This window comes from Onychostoma macrolepis, chromosome 04 (genome assembly GCF_012432095.1).
Source record: "Onychostoma macrolepis isolate SWU-2019 chromosome 04, ASM1243209v1, whole genome shotgun sequence".
Taxonomy (NCBI): domain Eukaryota; kingdom Metazoa; phylum Chordata; class Actinopteri; order Cypriniformes; family Cyprinidae; genus Onychostoma; species Onychostoma macrolepis.
The window spans coordinates 28381305-28403049 of record NC_081158.1 but is presented as its reverse complement, the minus strand read 5'-3'; the positions used below and the strand labels follow the sequence as shown (position 1 = coordinate 28403049).

Below are 21745 nucleotides of genomic sequence, written 5' to 3'. Positions count from 1 at the left end.
AAAGCGAGAAAAAAAGTTCGCCAAAAGGCAGATTCGAACCCTGGTCGATCGTGTCAAAAGAAGTGTATTGCAAACTTTACCATCTGCACCACTGGATCTGACAACTAGTAACCGTCTTTTGCATATTTGACTATCCCAATCATACATTTGTGGGTGGAGTTAATGTAAATAGCTTCTGCCAGCAACATAGCTATTTGCACTTAAATAGACACTCCGATTTTTTTTTTTTTTTTTTTTATATTCCCAACAATTAAGCAGTTGCCCACATAAAAAAAAAACACAGGGGGTGCTACAGCACCCTCAGCACCCCCACTTCCCGCGCCCCTGGGTGTGACTGACTTTAGCCCACTTGTCCCACTAATTTGAGAGAGGTGAACTGTCCCCCGCGGCCGCACCCCCCTCCCCTTTCCACTTCTCACACAGCTTCTGTGCTCGGTACCTTCTCAACAAGCAGGGGCGCCAATTTGCCAATTCCCCGCACAGTTATATGATAGATAATATGATAGATAATAGAAAACCGCTTAGCGGCGCAGATGATTTTTTTTTTCCAAGTGCTTGTGCCGCCCCCCACGTGTCATGAAAAAATGCCGCCCCGGGCGGCTGCCCCGTTCGCCCATGCCTAAAACCGCCACTGAGTACACTCTGTAAAATGGTGGTTTGTTTATTTATTTACCGAAACACTGGGATGAAGCTGTTGGGTCATATTTGTTATTTTTGTTTTTTAGTCTTAGGTAGTTTTTGTGTTGTGTTAACGGCCTACTGTTTCAGGTTCGAAATAGGTCCTGCAGAATTATGTGATAATTATTTATTAATTACTAATGGGTTACCTGTATTTTAACTTTCCCTCAGTCCTTGCCTTACATACAGGAATTGAATGAATGGTAATATGGTATATGATGAGGAGGCACACATACAGTACTGTATATAAAATATAAAAACTAAGGTAAGTTATCGCAAGGCACTGGAGTGGTGGTGGGGTTCCTATCGGAAGCTGATTTCTTACAAAACACACTCACAAAACAATTCACAACACAGGCAAAACCTCTATAAAATGTATTGCATTTATTAATATTGCATTTTCATACTACTCCTACTACTACTGCTAATAACATTTATATGAAAGGGTCACAACTCAATGTAATTGTGTATGAATGTTCATTAGTAGTTTCTTCATAGTTATTTTTCTTGAACCTTAACTAGCAGATAATTAATAGTAGTTCTTCAGGAGGTATGACAGAATACATTAGTTATTGATTAGCTAACTGTTACTTAACACAATCATAAAATTGTATTACATACTGATAATTATTCATTAACAATTAACTCACTACTGTTAACTACTAAGGAGTATTTTAAGTATACTAAGGAGTTTTCCTTAGTAGTTAACAGTAGTGAGTTAAGTGTTAATGAATAATTACCTGTTAGTTTTTAATAATTTTTTTTAGTAATTCCTTATTAGTTATGCAGTAAGTAAGAAACAGTATTCTAAAGTGTTACCAATATTTCTATTCTGGTGTCACCATTGCCTTGTGCACGGGGGAGAAGGACCAATTTCAAGTCCTATTCAAGTCCATTCCTGATGTAATAGCATTTTAGTGAACAGTAACACTAATAAAACATCAGTTTGAATTATGTACATTAATTTATTTTGTTAATTAAATTTTAAGATCTGTTTTTAACATCTAGGTGATAGTTTGTAACATTTAGAGTAAATGTTATATATAAAATTACAAAAATGTTTGTACATTCATGTTTTAATATAGTAAATATTGCTACACTTATTTGATAATGAAAGCTAGTCGGAAAATCAGCCTACCTGAGCAGATAACTCCAACATCTTCACTATGCCCACAGTTATGATCACCCATTTTCACTTTTGAGCATTTAAATATTGAGGACTCTGATCCACTACATCTCACATTATCCATCCAGATTTTTCCTGATCCTGGTCCAAAGTGAGCAGCACGCATTGTGTTTGAAGTATCACCGCAGCCCAGCTCTCTACACACCACTGCAGTGTTTGTCAAATCCCAATAATCATCACACACTGTTCCCCATTCTCCATTATAATAAACCTCCACCCTACCAGCACAGGAATTACTACCACCGACCAGCCTCACATTACCTGTAGACAAGATATAGAAAGATGTATATAAAATCTGAAAGAAGGAAATTCACTTTTATATTAATGCAAATATTACACAGACACAAATTGAACTATAAACTAAAATATGAGGAATTAATAACACTATCACAGAGTCAATCACTACACAACATGAACTCACACAAACCCTAAATGTGTACATACCAGCTGTGGCAAGTCTGATCAGTGAAGACAAAAAAACGACAGTTAGATAGCTCTCCATCTTTACTCATTATACACTTTGTTTGATCAACTCAGAACTGACAGGTTTAGGAGAGACAGAGGCAGAAAGCTGAACAACCACCAAACAACAAGCCAATCAAAGACACGTTTACCTTATTAGACAGAAGAGAGGAAATCATCAAAAAGTTTCACTGACTAATCAGAAGGCGTATTTATGATTTTCACCATATTTATTCAAAGTACGTAAGCACTGATGAACAGGACTCCTCCTTCACCTCATAACTGCACTTAACTGGGGAGAAACATACAAGACAGAGGTTTGACAAAGTCAAACATACAGGAAACTGATTTTAGGGGCAGGAAATATTCCAGTTTACTTAGAGCATCAAAGCCCAGCAACTGCAGATACAGAAATACTTCTGCAGATAACAAACTGCAGTTACACTTTATTTTAATTAATTACATGTACTTACTATATATGGTTAGGGTTAAGATTATCATTTGGCTTTGTGCATAATTAATTGTTATTATAATAGTGAGTACATACAATGTGTAACAAGGACACCTTAAAATAAAGTGTTAACTAAACTGCTTCATGCTTCTTGCTTTGAGTTCATGTTTAGAAATATTAGTCATAAAATCAATTCAGAATTATATTTTAGCAACGCTTGTCAAGTACACAGTATATATTAGTAAATATATTAATACATATAGGCCCGGTTTCATAGAAAGGGCTTAGCCTAAACCAGGATTAGGCCATAGTTCAATTAGGACATTTAAGTAATTTTTTATTAACGTGCCTTAGAAAAAACTTTACTGGTGTGAGACAAAACAAAGGCACTGATATATTTTAAGATCAGTCAGTGCAAGTTTCTTTCATTTGAAACAGCTCAGACTTACATTTTAGTCTGGGACTAGGTTTAAGCCTTGTCTGTGAAACCGGGGGATAATATATTAGTAGGGCATTTTGTTAAAAAATAAAAACACAATAAAGTATATATATGACCAACCATACACAGTTCATCACACAGAAATACTAGTCCAAGTTTGCAGCTGCACTTTTATATGATTAATACTGAAATACCGATCTATTCCTGTGGGTGGCAGTAAAAGACTATTAGATGACAAACTTGATGCTAGTGCTTCGCCAAACTCGTCTGACTCGTACACGGACGAGATGCACTAGCGTAGGCAGAAATGTTTAAGTGGGTGGGCCTACATAAAACTGGGTGGGCCAGGTGTGTATATGAAAACCGCATGTCAAATTGCCAACAAAAAATACAGCACCAAGATTCATTACACAGTATATCTAAAGCATGCATTAACATTAGTAATTTGTTATGTTAATGTCCATTTCAAAATTTACTAAAAGTGGAAAAAAGATCTGCACACTGTTATTCCCTTTATTTAATAAAAAAAAAAAAAAAAAAACGTTTCAGTCCAGAGACCTTCGAAACACCTAAAAAAAATTACTAATAGGACATTATTAAAATTAAAAATTAACATTTAAAAAGTTAACATTGTTAACATTTGCCTGAGCTGGTTAACAAAGATGAATAAACACGTAACAAATGTATTGCTAATGTTAGTTAATGCATTAACTAACGTTAACTAAAGGAAGTTTATTAAAAAGCATTACCTCAGTGTGAAACAACGGGGCTTCGCTGATGATTTCATAATCAAGCGTCTCTGTCAGTTCACGCGCATCGAGGACCGCAGAAATGTGTGCAGCTGCAAATTATGCAGTTTGTCGTGGCGACCAGGATCTAGCACAATGTTTATGTGTTTCTTTCCACAAAGGACACATCTGTTTAGCAGATCAAACACTGTACCTATGCTAATATAATGTTTCAAACACACTTGGTTCAGACGTTTCCGATCAAGCTGTGCGAGAACATACCCCGCAATGGGGTATAATTTGTACCCCTGGGGCACAAGAGCGCCCCAAAATTGCCCCATTGACATACTATGGTGAGGGGTGGCCCATGAAACAGCACACATTTTTCCTACTATGGTAATTTACATAGGAATTTTGCATTGAACATAACTCTACATCACAATATCATAGAGACATGGGGGTGGGCTCATTTTACTCAGCCAACCAATCAGACTCTCAGGATCATTATGAAGCTATCAAGCCACGCCCTAGCAACCATTTAGAGCACCCTAGCAACTGATCCCATAGACTGCCATTATAAAAGCCCAGATGGATATCTTCAGATCACAGTGTCATAGAGACATGGGGGTGGACTCATTTGACTCGGGGCAGCAAACAGCCAATCATAAATCACCATAGACACTTCCTAGCCACTCCCTAGTTACCAATGTCGAGTACCCTAGCCAGTAGCGTGCACAGACCTCGGGAGGGGCAGGGGCAAAATATGTGTGTGTGTGTGTGGGGGGGGGGGGGGGGATAAGAAAGATACACATTACAAATACACACAATATACAAATAAAATAAACATTGTTTTATTGTAGTCTACAATAGGTGTATTTAGCAGGAGCACTATATAGATTGATTCCTATTAAAGCAACTGTATTAAAGTTTTTCAGTCAAGAGTAGTGAGTGATTTTTCTCTTTGTGTTTGGTGTTTTATTAACATTAAAGGAATGATTCACCCCAAAATTAAAATAGGCTAGTGTTTGATTTTTATATTTTCATTTACTCACTCAAAAGTTGTTTTAAACCTGAACGAGTTTCTTCTGCTGAAAATAAATGCTATTTTGAAGAATGTGGAAAACCAAACACTTGCTGGTCTACAGTGACTTCCATAGTATTTTTTTTTTCCTACTGTTAAAGTCAATGTGAACCAGCAACTGTTTGGTTAGCCACATTCTTCAAAATATCTTCTTTGTGTTCAGCACAAGAAAGAAATTAATACAGGTTTGGGACAACATGTGAGTGAGTAAATAATGACAGAATTACAATTTTAATAACTATCCCTTTAATTACAGTCGGTAGCATGTTTAGTACTGTCCCTTTAAGACCTGCACGCATCTAATATAGAGGCACGCATGCGTTTCTCTCAGCTGTTTACCTTCATTTTAGACATAACCGACTGAGTCTATACATAAACCTTGTGTGTTTTGACAGTATTAGCACAAAACATAACTTAGTTCCGTAATCAGGCGCTATTTGACGGGCTTTTTAGAGCACGCGCTTTGGGTGTATGTGCTCAGAAAAGGCGCTCTTGAGAACAGAACACTTGAGTGAAACATTTAACCAGTAAGTCTTAGAAGCAGATGCAGATAATGTACTTTTGTGACTGCGAATAAGTGCAGTGTCCCGTGAGAGTAACTCTACCGCTGAGTTAACACTGATCTGAATGTATGTGGCGTTGTACAGTATATAGAGACGGCGGCGCCAGAACTGCAGCTGATAGAATGCGAGCTGAAGTACCATACTACGATATTTCTTCAAAAAAGCAAATGGTGGAGACATTTTTATAGTCCACGATCAAAAATCGTCATATCGAACACCTCTACCCTGGGCAGAAATCGCAGACCGGGGGCACCGGACCTTAAGGGCACTTTACCGTCGGACCTCAAAGGGGCAGGGGCAGGGGCTCGAGCCCCCCTTGTGCACGCCACTGACCCTAGCAACCCAAACCCAAACAGGCATATCTTCAAATCTGAATGTCATAGAGACATGGGGGTGGGCTCGTTTGACTTGGGGCAGCAAAAAGCCAATCATGAATCACCATAGACACTTCCTAGCCACTCCCTAGCAACCAATATCGAGTACCCTAGCAACCCAAACCCAAACAGCCATATCTTCAAATCTGAATGTCATAGAGACATGGGGGTTGGTTTATATTATTCATACTGGCAAACAGCCTTTGGAGTATTATCAATGGCAGCTGCCAAACCACTTCCTAACAACCAAACAGAGTACCCTAGCAACCATTTATCAAGTCCTATATCTTTGCATCAGAATGTCGTATAGACTTGGGAGTTGGTTCTTTTGACTCATGCTAACAAATAGGACTTCCAAACATACTACACATGCTAGCAGTGAATAGCTACATGCTAATAGTGATTAGCTAAGTGCTAATTCAAACTAAAAACTCCATAGTAACGATCTGTGACAACTAGTAACTGCCTAGCAACACCCTAGCAACCACCCCAAGTACCATAGCAACTGCATAGCAACACCCTAGCAACCACCCCATTTACCTTAGCAACCATCCTGGGTACCTTAGCAACCGCATAGCAACACCCTAGCAACCACCCCAAGTACCCTAGCAACCACATAGTAACATCCTAGCAACCACCCTGAGTACCCTAGCAACCACATAGCAACACCTTAGCAACCACCCTGATTACCCTAGCAACCGCATAGCAACAACCTAGCAACCACCCTGGGTACCCTAGCAACCACCCTGAGTGCCCTAGCAACTGCCTAGCAGTTCCGTGGAAAACACTCAATGCCGACCTAGCAACCGAGTGCTGAGTTTTGCCACTGCAAGCACCACTCACATTTTCTTCAGGAAAATCGTAGCGGGCTGAGGCGCTACCGGAAGTACCGCTTCCCTACATCCGCTGTCGGTCGCCATATTGTGAAATAGGCCTATTTTGACGTGTTTCCGCGAGCGACGCACATGAGGTAACAGGAAGCAGCAAGCTCGTGACACAGCAAGCCTTGACATGTTTGTGACGCATTTAAGTTAATCCTTCTTCTAAACCCTGTCGAAAGCATTGGCTGTAAGTTCATTTAAATCATTAATATGTCCAGTTTATATTACAGAAGAGTATGTTCAGTTTAAATGTGATATAATTAAAGATGTTGTGATTCGATCAGAAATTGCATTAGTGCTCTGCATTGAGAATGCTCATAAGTTGCTTCTGAGTTAGCTATGTATCTGTATACATTTTACTTGTTAAACTGATAAGTTTGTTACAAGTTTGATAATTACTTTTCTATATTTCTTTTATTTCATTTACAGTTTTACTCGGTTCAATGGTCATGAGTTTGATTGTGTAAACCACACATTGACTATTAAAGGAGCAAGGTGCTCATATCCTGGCTCTTGAACAGAGTTTGGCTTGCTGTTTATTTATATTACACGCTAGGAAAGCAAAACATATAAAGAGAACAGTACAATGTCCAAGTATATCACTTACAAATAAAACCAGCATGTATAGTCAATAGCCTATATAATTTACCTTTTATATAATTTATGTTCATGGTAGCTCCATCAATTTTAAACTATTATAATCTTGATAGAGCCAAGTGGTAATATTCAAAGTTAATTTGATGATGATTCAGAGTCGCAGACCACTGGAATTTATTGCCCAACACAATGGATATCATGTCTTGTATAATATCAGCAGGAACCTCATGATTTATTTGTGTGCCAGGTTGTGAAATTTGTGCAAACATTTCAAAGCTACAAGCTACAAATTCTAATGTTACTGTTTTATGCCTATTCATGTTTATTATTAATGTTATTGAGCGATGAGTGAATACACAGCAACTCTCACACACACATGCCTTGATACTACAATGCAAACAATTATATATATTTTCAAATCAGACAGCAAGTACACATAAACACACTCACACTCGCAAACACAAAACACATATCCATCCACTCATCCTCAAACTTCATCATATCATCTTACCCTTTTTTACATTCTTATTGCACTGCTTATTAAAATATGTGCACTTTTATATTGCGTCAGTCCTGGCATCCACTGTAGTGGACATGAAAAAAAATCTAATAAAAAAATGGGTTGGCATGCACTTGGCCATTCATAGCCAAATGCGTCTCATTCCCTCAAGAAAAATGTTGGGCAATGAGAGTTGTCTTCTGAGGTGAATAAGTTGACCTCTCGCTTCCCGAAGACATGCCAGATCATTTGAACCATTTGGGGGTGGAGTTTCCATTCCTCTGGAGACACGCTACCTCGGGACATCATGTCCACTACCTAGTTCAATCGCCCTCTGCTTATATGAGGAGGCGCCTCACCATCACCAGCCCGTGACCCGAGACTGTCTTGGCAGTTTATGAAGGTCACCACTGTCATGTTATCTGATCAGACAAGGACGTGGCGCCCCTTTAGGGCTATTAGGAAGGTTTTGAGAGACAAAAAAACACCATCATTTCTAGGCAGTTGATGTGTAGGCATTGCTCCAGGCTGGACCAGGAGCTGAACGCCCAGCATCCTCTGGAATTCCCTTAGGGGAAGAGGAACCCTCACTTTGAATGACACTGCTAGCCGCTGCAAATGTTCAGTGAGCGTTCTGGTGTCAACCAGGCCCAGTCTGGGCCGAGTCAAAAACTGTCCCCAGTAAAGCGATTCACTGGCTGAATTGATTCTGAACCCAAGGTGCTCCAAGTGACTGAGGAGCAGAGACCTGTGGGCACCAATACCTGGAACTGGGAGGCATACACAAACCTTCTTGGAAGGCCACAGCGTGACTTAACCTTCCCCTCTTCATTCCTAATGCATGAGGAGACCTTCGGCTGTGGCTCATGGTCCAGCGTTATCTTAGGATAGGGACCCTGGTGCTTGGGTTGAGGCTGAGTAGTTATTAATAAGGCTGCTGAGTTGATGAGGCCCTCGGGCGACCTGAGACAGCAGCCGAGCTGGACAGTTTTGGCAGGAAGTGGCACATGGCTCGTAATGACTTCTGAGCTGCATTAAAACACTCTGCAAAGCTACCCACCGCAGGGCCAAACAGGCCTGTGGGGGAGACCAGGGAGTCAAGGAAAGGTGTCTTGTCAGCATTCTTGATCTCCATAAAATTCAGCCAGAGGTGGAGCTCAAGAACCACCAGGTTGGCCACTGCTTGGCTGATTGCTTGGGCCAATGACTTTGGCCAGGTCGGTCTGATGACGTAAAATTCTGATGAAATGGCACTCAGCACCCACTTATATGACTATTTGTGAATAAAACACACTTCACAGAATTATAATTATTATAAGCATTTTGTGTACAAAATAATGTATTGAAATTGAAGTGTTTCACCATTCCCCATTAAAAAAAATAAAATAAATCCAGGCAGATAGTCAGTCGGGTTTTAATAGAAAGCATGGACAGCAATTTAAAAGAATCAAATTAGAAGCATATATAAAGAAATATATTGAACACAAACATGGTCTTTGTTTTAAAAAGCTCTATAATATCAGCTCTGAAGGTTATCCAAAAGTAAATTCCAATGACTGTCAGCAAAATAAAAAGTCCAGCAGGTCTACATTTAATGACGTTTTTATACGTTGAATATGCTGTGAACTGTTACAGACTGAAGAATCTGAACTCGTAGAATAATTATATACAAATTGACCAAATGTTAAGAAAAAAAAAAGTTTCTTTGTTTTCTCACATTTCTGAAGCAATATGATATAAATATCTGAATACAGCGCAAGTGCACAAACTTAATGATTTTAAAAATGTCTGAAAAGAGAAAGTCAAGCATTCTGAAAAGGCAATGAAAGCGAATGCATTTCTTTTATTAATTGCAATTGATTTAGAACATTTCTATATAAAATGTAAGATAAAACATTGGTGGATTGCAGCTAAAACAAATAGTATAGAGCAGTGATCCTCAAATCTTGCTCGCGAGATCCACTTTCCTGCAGAGTTTAGCTCCAACCCTGATCAAACTCACCTACCTGTGATTTTCTAATGATCCTGAAGACACTGATTAGCATGCTCAGGTGTGTTTGATTAGGGTTAGAGCTAAACTCTGCAGGAAAGAGGATGTCGTGAGCCAGATTTGACTATCCCTGGTATAGAGCCACTTACATTGTGGACACTTTAAAAATCTTTTAAAATAAAAAGGATTTGAGGCAGTGGGTGTTCTTTTAGTTACATCGTCCCTCCATGTTTTCCTGGCTGCTCCCCCACATCATCATAGTCTGGAAAACAAGATCAAATTCATACTTCAATATACACTTAGAATTAATTATAATTAAAAGTATAATAATGAACACATCAATATTTGTAGTCAATTTACTGTAAATGAGTTAACATGACAAGAGAAATAAATCATGAAGATGACATACCAGTCATGCCACTCACATATTTCCTGACATTATTCACATAATCATACTCCTCCTGAATACCCTCTTATAGAAATGTGGCTATTATGTATATACTTTATATGCCACTATAATTAGTGGAAAAACAAGAGAGAGAGAAAAAAAACTGTTCCTATGCACAAGGGTGTAAATTGAAACCCACACCTGCTTTATCATTGGAGAACTGTACAGTGACAGCATCATCATAGTTTTCTGATAAGTCATCTACAACAAAATAATAAAAAATGAAATGCATCCATTAAATGTGCAAATTTAGGATTTTGAAACTTAAATACATTTAAATATACAGTGTTAATCTGAAGATGGAAAGAAATACCTGCAGCACGATGTCTCATTCCAACAGTGATTGCATCATCATAATTCTCTGGTGTGGTTTGTTGCTCTACTAAATAAGTTAAAAGAAAAGAGAGAATAAACAGAAACCGAATTACTGTTCACAGGCCCAATAAGCTATTTAATTATGTGAAATCCTGTGATCAGTGAACCAGTGAAGACTCTGACCTTTTGGACCTTCAGTGGGGGTCACATCATTATAGTAGTCAGGTGTGACTGCTACTCCAGATTGTGCTTTACAAAAACAATAGAAGATACAATAAAACCTTCTCTGAATTACTATGAATTGAATAATGTATATTATTTAAACTCTGCTAAAATAACTTGCCAAGTGAATATTTTAAAATAATTTAATATACATAGATATCTGTATGGTGCAGGTGACATTGTTATATTTAAGCCCTCTAACCTGAAAGAAGCTCATCAGCATCTTCATACCCAGAATGCTGTTTTTCAGAAAGGACACTTCCTGTTATGGAGCAGTAGAACAATCAGATACATGTTCACAATATCAAATAGCCCAAATCCCCACTTCCTTTGAATCATTACATTTCAAATAGAACACACAAAGTGCCACAAATGAGTCAATTTACCTTACTTACACCTTTTTAATGAAACAATTACCCTGTTGATCTTCACAAATCAGACACAATGACACCTAATACTGATTTATACTTCTGAGGACATACGCCGTATCTTCTATGTCAGAGTATCCTGCTCCTGCCGATCGACTGTCCTGCAAAGTTCAGCTCCAACTCTAATCAAACACACCTGAAGCAACTAATGTCTTCAGGATCGCTTGAAAATTAAAGGCAGGTGTATTTGATTAGAGTTGAGCTGAACTTTGCAGGACAGTCGATCGCCAGGAGCAGGATTGGGCACCCCTGCCGTAGGCTATGCGTTGGTTTTTATTTCTACTTCTGCGTCATTGTCTGCGTTGATGTGCAATTACACCTGCAGACCACTAGCAGGCAGTGTTCACGGGAATGTTGCTGGTGTAACCCACAGTATCAAGCAAAAGCCGAAAAAAGAAGCAGCTTGTTGTGTACGTTGTCGAAGAAATATCAGCAGTGATGGCGGCAAATACACAGTGATTCTTGTTGCAGCTCGAGTTTTTGGTCCATCTTTGTTTTCACTGTAGTAATGTTGCAAGCAGAAATGCATATGAGGGAATGTGATGCTATCGCAGATTTTTTTTGACCTGAAGGAGGGGTTCTAACAGACCAATCACAGTGCTTGCGGTACGGTTTGGAGAGGTGCACGTCAGACTTCTGCATCGAACATACGCTGTAGTCTGTGTGTAGAACACGTAGCCTACGGCGTATGTTCGACACTGAAGTAATAAATTGGGCTTTACTCACCCCTCTGAGTGAGGAGACTGTTTCTATTAGTGGGTCTTTGTTGAATCTCCTCATAAACGGCCTCAGTCGTCGTCCTGTGTCTCCTCTTAGAGAGAGCTGTGAGTGTAGACAGACAAACCTGCTGTCAGTTCACAACACATGACTGATCACACACTGAATAAGACACAATATGACAGTCTCTGGATCTCTCCTACCTCTCCTCATCACTCTGTTCTGCTGAATCAGTATAAGCAGTGGCACTAAGAGCAGTAAGAGCACAACTCCCAGTACAATCACAAGCTCTGGGGGGACGGAGAGAGACGCTGCTGGAGGAGTTTGTGGAGGAGAGACTGATGTTGAGCGCACTGGAGGAGAAACTGATGTTGTGGCAGGAGTAGTGGACACTGATAAATCTGATAAGTCTGTCAAAACAGACAAACACATTCAAAATCATGATTGTCTTGACTACATAAAGAATTAAAAAATGAATAATAATTCTCAGTGTTTGCTGTGACCTGCGCAGGTGAGTCCAGCGTGCTCTTTGTGGGAGCAGTCAGTGTGGTTTTTCAGGGAGAGAGGACAGTCCCACAGGTGAAGCTCATTCCCTCTGCACTCGACTCTGTTCAGCCACACAACACCTTCACCAGCACCAAAGACTGAATTCCCATCAGCCCTCAGTGCTGCTCCACAACCCAGCTGCCTGCAGACCACCTGAGCATCACTGATGTCCCACTGATCATCACAGACTGAGCCCCACACAGCGTTATGATACACCTCCAGCCTCCCAGAGCACCGGCCCTCCCCTCCACTCAGTCTGAGAGGAACATGACCTGAAATTCATGAGAAGACTCATCAGTTGTCTCTTCCCAGCAAGACAATTCACAACTATATGTTTGAAAAAGTAATTAGCCATTCAATTATTATTTCTCTCATTAATAAAACATAACCTACTCACTTGAACACTGTCTTTGGTGAGGAGATGCTGAACATGTCACTTGACTCTGTGGTGACTCAGGGCTCTCTTTCTCTGAGATTAGAACATGTGAAACTCAACAAACCTCCAATTTAGATGGAAAATAAACTTTCATGAAAATTAAAAAAAAAACTAATGTATTTATGACTGGTTTACTGTAAAATAGTAATAATAATAATAATAATAATAATAATAATAATAATTGAACAATGATTTTCTTGAGTTAAGTCTTACCAAAGCAAGTGATATTAGCCACCTCATTATCGTAACAGTTGTTCTGGCTCCAGGGTAAAGATGGACACTGCCACAATGTTTTGCCATGTTTTCGACATTTAAGATGATCTAACCAATTAGGAGCAGATCTCAGTCCCACTGAATATCTTGGTTCACTGCCAGATCGTCCACAGTTCAGCTCTTGACAGATCAGACTCACTGTGTCTCTGTCCATCTTGTTGTAACATAAATTTCCCCAGGATCCATTGTAGAAAACCTCCACATTCCCTTCACAGCCCTCAGTTAACTTGATGTCTTTAAACTCTAGATGAAAGATGTACTCAATTCAGTCATTTTTATTTATATAAATTACTTTAATAAACTCATTAAACATTATTTGATTCTAAATCCTACCAGATTAATATTATTTTATTTTTGTATATTCAAAGCAGAAGCTGCTGGGTTTGCAATAGTTACTAAAAATCTGTGAGACTTTACCTGAGCACATGACTCCTACATCCTCCTTGTGATTACAGTCATGTTTTCCCCAGCCTGGAGAAGAGCAGCTCCACAGGGACGTCTCATTACCTGCTGGTACCTGCTGGTTACTGAGGGCCACTCCACACTGCAGCTGTCTGCACACCACATGAGCATCTTTAATATCCCAGGAGTCATCACACACTGTTCCCCATGAGCCGCTGTGAAAAACCTCCAGCCTCCCTGCACAGTCTCCCCCAGAACCCACCAGCCTGATGGACTCGTCACCTGATATTCAGAGAAAGAAAAACACATTATTGACCACAAACAACTGAAGAATCTGTCCAGATGTTGTTCTTCTCACCAAGGCAGGTGATTGACAGCTGTTGTGTGGAGCTGCAGTTGAGAGTTTGTGGAGAGCTGCAGTTCCCCAGATGAGCTTCACTCCCAGAGCACTGGAAGCCCGTCACACACTCATGACTGTGTTCAGGACTGGATGAAGAGGAGCCGTAGAAGTTCAGCACAGAGCCACAGCCCAGCTGTCTGCAGACCACAGAGGATTCAGCGAGACTCCAGGAGTCCAGCAGAACTCTCCTCCAGACCTGATGGATGAAAACTTCCAGCTCCCCCTCACACTGTCTCTCTCCAGACAACCGCACCAGACCGTCATGAAGAGCCAAAGAGGAGCCTAGAGAGAAGATCTGACATATTACTAAACTGGAAAAACAAAGGATTGTAGTTGGATCACAGTGTTGGGGGTAACGCATTACAGGTAACGAGAGTTACGTAATAATATTACTTTTTTCAAGTAACTAGTAAAGTAATGCATTACTTTTTATTTTACAAGAAAATATCTGAGTTACTTTTTCCCCATTTATTGACTGACAGTGCGCTGTGTGAACATGATTTTAGTGTAGTTCTAGACTAAATGTGAATGTGCATTAATTCATCCCACTCGCAAAGAACAGATTTACTATTCATCTAATCCCCTTTTATTAACTGATGCCTTTGCTGCTGACCTTTGATGATCCAGTTCAACCATACTAATAAGCAAAAATGACCTTAGATAAACTAACAATTGTGCTTCATTGTTTTGTTTTTTTTATTGCTGAAGAGTGTTGAACCTTCTTCTCCTGCGTTCTACTGTACAGACGTGAATTTACTTTTCCTTCAGCCTGAGGTTTATTCATTACACTTTTTGGTGCGAAAGGGTTTTTACATTTGCTAGAAATATAATTAAAAACAATCAAGCCCTGCTCATTTTTAAAAAGTAACGCAAAAGAAACAATGCATTACTTTCCATAAAAAATAGCCAAGTAACGCAATTAGTTACTTTTTTAGGGAGTAACGCAATATTTTAATGCATTACTTTTAAAAGTAACTTTCCCCAACACTGTTGGAGCATGCTGAAATTAAGAGTTTTTTTCAGTATTAACATTTGTCTTTCTTCATCAAATAAGTTTACCAGAGCAGATGACTCCAACATCTCGTCTGTGAGAACATTCAGCTCGACTCCATGAAGAGATGGAACATTCTGAGAGCTTTGTTTCATTCCCGTCACAATCAAACACATCAGCCCAGATTTCACCGCTTCCCTCTCCATACCAGTCTGACCCCACAACAGACACAGCAATCCCACAATTCAGCTGTCTACAGAGGACACTGGCAGCTCTCATATCCCAGCATGCATCACACACTGTGCCCCACTCATTAAAGAACTGAAGCTCCACTCTTCCAGAACAAGAGTCTGAACCATTTACTAGTTCAAACCCAGTGTAACCTGAAGACAAGAGTTCAGTAATCATGCACTAAACATCTTAGCTTAGCAAGTTTTTTTTATACAAAACATTTAAGAGTGATTGCATTATATTTCATATCTAAGACATGACAGAGTTAAACAAACAAATTAAGAGACACTGAATATTGATATTTTACCAGAACATATCAGGCCCACATTATTGTCACTGGTGCAGCTGTGATTGTGTAATGACGATATTGAACAGAATGAAATATACGACTCATTTCCTCTGCACTGAATCTCTTGTGTCCACATCTGAGCGTCTCCTTTGTCAAAAGCAGCTGCTCCCAGCACCTGTACAGGAGCCCCACAGTCCAGCTCTCTACACACAACCTCTGCATCCTGCTGGTCAAAGACAGCGTCACACACTGAAAGCCACTTCTGGTCATGAAGTATCTCTAACCTCCCAGAGCAAAGATGTGACCCAGCAACAAGTCTGGGTTGTTTATGACCTGTTTATAATGCATAAAAGTAGAGCCTGGTTAAAAAACAAACAACAACAACAAAAAAAAAACATTTCTTTTTGAGCATTAGTTGAGCTGATTAGTTTTGCTTAGAGTAAATCTGTAAGTGTCACTGCAGTGATTTTTTTTTTTTTTTTAAATGAAAACTACAAAATGAAGATTGTAATCATCTTATCGCCTTCATATATCCCCATACCTGTATGATTATTATTGTTATTACTGTCACCAAAAAAGAAGATATTTATAAGAATGCCCAGGTTGCTCTTTCCCATAGCAGGGCAGTAACATTCAGCTCTGACAGCACATCAACTTTTATTTCAAAAGACTAAGGAAAATTCTCATTATATGACCTCTTAAGCTGTTATTAACTGACAATCCTTCTTGGAGCTTGGGGTTACCAGTCCCTTTCACAATTTGGAAAAGAGCAGCCTGCATTTTCTAGTAGATATCTAGCAATGATGTTCAATTGTAATTTTCTCCAATTAATTATAAGAACAAGACAGTTTTGTTTAAATCAGACATGCAGATAACCACATCAATCAATCAATCTTTTTTTTATTTTTTATACATATGAATCAAGAGAAAGGGGTTAGAAAGTGTGGCATGCTTTGAAGGTTTAGTGTTATTCACCTGAGCAAATGACACCAGCATCATTATTAGGAGTACAGAAAGCTTTATCCCACCCTGTTGATGCACAGTTCTTCAGTGTAGACTCTGTTCCTGTACAAAACAAGGCACTCATCCATACTGCTCCTGATCCTGGTCTAAAATAAGCATCACCCACAGCATCTACAGGTTCTCCACAGTCCAGCTGTCTACACACCACTGCAGCATCAGCCAAATCCCAATAATCATCACAAACTCTTCCCCACTGACCTCTGTGAAAAACTTCCACTCTACCAGCACAGCGACTGGTGCCACCAACCAACCTCACATTTATTGCATCTAAGCGAGAGGGGAATAAAGAGAAAGAGAGAGACAAAAGAAACAAAACAGTGTGAAGGAATTCAAGGAATTTCATCCGTTTAAAAGTTATTATTGCCAGTGGTGTAGTAATGAGAGTAATCAGTTAAATTTGGACCTATTCCTCAAACAAGCCTATTTTATCATTTATAGACTTGATTTACACTCATCTCATCAGCTGCTTCTTATTTATAGCTTTCCCTTTTACAGTGAAATTACAATCCTGATGCTGGCATGTCCAATCTCAACATTTGCTCAAAGATCATGATCACCTCTGCTATCGTTACTGATTCTAACCAGGTCAGGTTGCGGCCTTCTCTTTTAACTTCATATTGGCATAACAAAAGGGGAAAGGATGAATCCCCCATCACCATGTGGCCACTACTCGTGTGGCACAGATAACACATGTACACATAGGAAAGGACATTGGCTCAAGTCAACATCAAGTTGTGAATTGCTATAGAAAATGTAATGTCAAGAGCAGTAGTTGTTAGCAACTGATTGCACCGACATATCGCTCTCAGCATTTCAAAATGTGTCAAGTCTTTTCAAGGGGAAAAAGAAATAGAGTTTAAGAAGCGAAAAGGAGTCACCAAAACAACACCAGAATCTGAATGCATCCATCAAATTGAAATATTTGTGTTAAATGCCATCATCAGGCTGAAAAGAATACAAAATAAACAAGGGAACTGAATCTTTGAAATACTTTGTTGATGGAAATAAAATATGAACTTCTACATGATGTTTGTGATATAGCTGACCAATATTAGAGAAATTTTAGATCACATTGAACTCACACTAAATGGGAGTTTAATACAATGATACCACAGCGGTCTCGCATGGTGAGCTCACAGTACCTCACATTGTGATTAATTAATCACTGGTCGATTCATTTGATCAACCGTAAAACAGTGATTCTGTCAAAATTCCCCATAATAATTCTGTGGGAAGGCCAACCAGTTGGAGTGGTAAAGGAAATTACGTCCTGTACAAAATGTTGGTGCAATAATCAAAAATTGGTGGTTTATTGGAAGGTGAAAAAATGTGCATGAGGAAACAAAAATAAATAAATAAAAACTGTACAAAAAGAAACAAACAGCAACAATGTGCTTTCTTTGGCTACACCAAATGGCCCAAGTATCTAACATTGCTCAGTCTGAATCAGAACCAAAGACAAAATGTAAAACTGACTTCCTTTCAGCTAGCAAGCCTATTTATAGGCTAATGCCCCTCCTACAGGGCATACCAACTGGGGAGAAAACAAACAAAATTGTCTGTAACAAACAAATGAAATAATGTAAATATCCAGCACAACCAGACTTAAACCCTCCGAACAAGTAAAACAACAACTATTAACAGAAGATAGTTTACCAACAAATTAAATGGAAAACTAACTGTTCCTAATTTCTCCCCTCTGACATCACAACAAAATGGCAGCTTCCACAGGAAGTGAGGTGGCGGTTGTTTTAAAACCAGTTGGACCTAGATTAAGGGTTTGATTGTACAGAGTGTGAACCTGGAAATTTAACTGAACAAGGTTTGTAGAAAATTTATAGAAAAATAAATATAATCACCACATGTATTGTATGTACTGACCTTTTGTACTTTTTAGAAAAACTGTGATTTAAGGAAAACTATCAAGAGTTGAAAACTAGAACAAACACAGCAGTAACAAACTTAGCCTAAACAAAACAAAAACTCCATAACACTTTCCTGGTGTGTACACAGATGTTAATTTGCCGGCAATGTCCAGTACAAGTGAAATGGGTGTGTTTGTAAGTCCAAGTCTATCGAGTCAACAGGTTAACCTGTGACAAATTCCATTTGAACTAAATCTACCTGTTTCCATTACACCTATCTCCTCGAAACCAAGACTCATCCCTCTTGAATCTGACCTTTTACCTTCAATTAACCTCATCACTACCCTGTGGACCATCCGATCTTCAGAAGAACCTGACAAAAGCTTCCAGCTCACTCCTTACAAACAGAGGAGATAGGTCAAAAAAAGTCAATGCAAGTAACCACTTACGTATTTGTAAGTTTTGACCCTGTTCATTAAGATGATTTTGATTCTCTGAAGGTTCTTATTAGGTTGTGGTTAACTGATTTTAAATACCATTCTTTCTTCTTCTCTCTCTTTCCTTAATTTACATCATTCTGTATGTATGTATTTTGCTTAGTTTAGTTGTATATTCCCCGTAGTTTTGCTTATTTAACCCTTTATATCCACTATTGGTTGTGTTTGCTGCTCACAGATCGAGTCACTACAATGTTTATCTTGTTACACGCTAGTATACTGTTAGTACAGTAGGAAAGCTATTCTTTCTTGGTCAGGAATATAACCTTCCCTAGAGTTGATAAATGATTATACTGTCTGCTCCGTGGATGAACTGACTAAATAATTGCAATTTTAACTCTACTAAAGCTAATTATGAAAGCTTTTCTAAATATTTCTAATTAATTATAACTTACAATTAACTATACATATTTCCCTTTTGAGTTAATTTTCTACCTCGGTGATAACTTGTTTACATCCTAAAAACTTCTAAATTATACAGTTTTACAATTATCCATCCATTCATTCATTCTCCAAAACACTTGTCCTAAGGCATGGGTGCCCAATCCTGTTCCTGGAGATCTACCTACCTGCAGACTTAAGTTCCAGGCCTGCTCCAGCACAGCTGTCTATAATTATCAAGGGTTACCTAAGAGATTAATCAGCTGCTTCAGGTGTGTTTGATCAGGGTTGGAGCTGAACATTGCAGGATGGTAGATCTCCAGGAAAAGGATTGGGCACCCCTGCCCTAGGGTCATGAGGACGCTGGAGCCTACTCCAGTATCTCTGGCAGTAGGTGGTGAAACACCCTGGACAGATGGCCAGTCCATCACAGACCTAACACTCACAGACATACACAAGCACTCGCACTCACACCTACATTTAGTGTCTCCAATTCACCTATCCTGCATGTCTTTGGAATATGGGGGAAAATCGAGCCACCCGGAGGAAACCCACACCAACACATGGAGAACATTAGCATAAAATCTCACTCCAGAACAAACTGAAATTTCAAAATGACTAATTTTAAATACTAATTACCGGTATATTAATTGTAGTGCATGCCCATACAAAACTTAATGGTGAAATTTGGTCAAAGATTAATCTACACAAAAGTTTGTATTATTAAGCAAAATACAACCTTTTAGAATAAATAAACAAGATAAACACAACAACATTCAATTGTACATAGTTTTTGAAAATATGCCTTGAGAACACAAACTTTCCAAAGACAAAATTTTACAGTATGTTTTATTTTATGTATTTTAGCTCATTCTCGTATACTGTGTGGGTGAGTGTTTTCACAACGGGTCTCATACAATCCAAGTTAAACTACTGATTACTCTCATACTTATCCAACTCTTACCAGCACACAGAAGCCCTGAGCAATCATCATGACAGCAGTCATGCTTGTGTGAAGATACTGGACAGAAGTGAATCTGAGATTCATTTCCTCTGCACTGAATCTCTTGTGTCCACATCTGAGTGTCTCCTTTGTCAAAAGCAGCTGCTCCCAGCACCTGTACAGGAGCCCCACAGTCCAGCTCTCTACACACAACCTCTGCATCCTGCTGGTCAAAGACAGCGTCACACACTGACATCCACGTCTGATCATGAAGGATCTCTAACCTCCCAGAGCAAAGATGAGAACCTCCAACCAGCCTGACGCCTAAAGTAGTGATAGAAAAAAACATAACATTGTCATCACTTAGCATAATCAATTCCATCATTCTAAAATATATCAAAAGTTATAATATCTTTGGGGTAACACTTTATTTTGATGGTCACCTTTTAACATTCTGTTGATTATAAGTAACTGTGACGGGGTGGAAGAATCACGCGACAAGGAGAGCTCAAATAAATACCCCGGAGGGTGGATTTATTCAACAGTGGGGTGAGTGAGATAGGTGCAGGGTGGCTGGAAGCGGCGGTGTGGTGCTCTCTTGTGCGGGGTTCTGGCTTGGGCGGTGGCAAAGTCCGTGGTGCCCTCGTCAGGGCTGGGTCGGTCGGTCGGTCACTCGCTTGCCTCTGTAAGGGAGATCAAACACACACATTAAGTCTCGGTCGGGAGAAAGTCCGCTCTCTTCTCACCCAGCCGCTTCTGGGTTATATGGCCGGGGTTTGATGAGTGTCAGGTGTGACCGGCCCGGCCCTGATGAGCTGGCACAGGTGTTCCGTCTTTGTCTCCAGGGCAACGCTGATGAGAACTCGGGATACTCGTCACACTCCCCTAAGCGTTGTCCTGGTCCTGGAGGAAAGATAAGACGACAGTAAGGGGAAACTGGGGTGGGTGGGGAGTGACCCCTGACAGACCTGCGTAAGCTGACCAGATCCGAGAGAGTCCGTCGGCATTGGCGTTGGAGGCTCCGGCTCGGTGGCGGACGGTGAAACAGAAGTCCTGGAGCGCGAGGAACCAACGCGTCACCCGGGCGTTGGTGTCTTTGGCCCTTGCCATCCACTGCAGGGGAGCGTGATCTGTGAGCAGGGTGAACTTTCGCCCAACAGGTAATAGCGCAGCTCCAGGACTGCCCACCGGATAGCCAGAGCCTCTTTCTCCACGGTGGCGTAGTTTTTCTCGGCCTTGGTCAGCTTCCTGCTGATGTATAGGACAGGGTGTTCCTCACCTTCCTGGACTTGGGACAGGACGGCTCCCAACCCTGTCTCGGATGCGTCCGCCTGCAGCAGAAAGGGCAGCCAAGTCCGGGGCTCAGGACTGGCTCCTCGGTGAGAGCGCGTTTGATTCGCTGGAACGCT

General features: G+C 39.9%; 1 long non-coding RNA gene and 1 pseudogene across 1 annotated transcript; both read right to left on the bottom strand.

Moving 5' to 3' along the window:
* LOC131539572 (scavenger receptor cysteine-rich type 1 protein M130-like) overlaps positions 1-21745 on the bottom strand; it is a 40537-nt pseudogene that overhangs the window by 10757 nt on the left and 8035 nt on the right.
* Positions 10747-11411, bottom strand: LOC131539575 (uncharacterized). Its single transcript, XR_009270912.1, has 4 exons — positions 11301-11411; positions 11117-11176; positions 10876-10941; positions 10747-10759 (listed from the first exon to the last, which is right to left on the bottom strand). It is a non-coding gene; the product is annotated as an uncharacterized LOC131539575 (long non-coding RNA).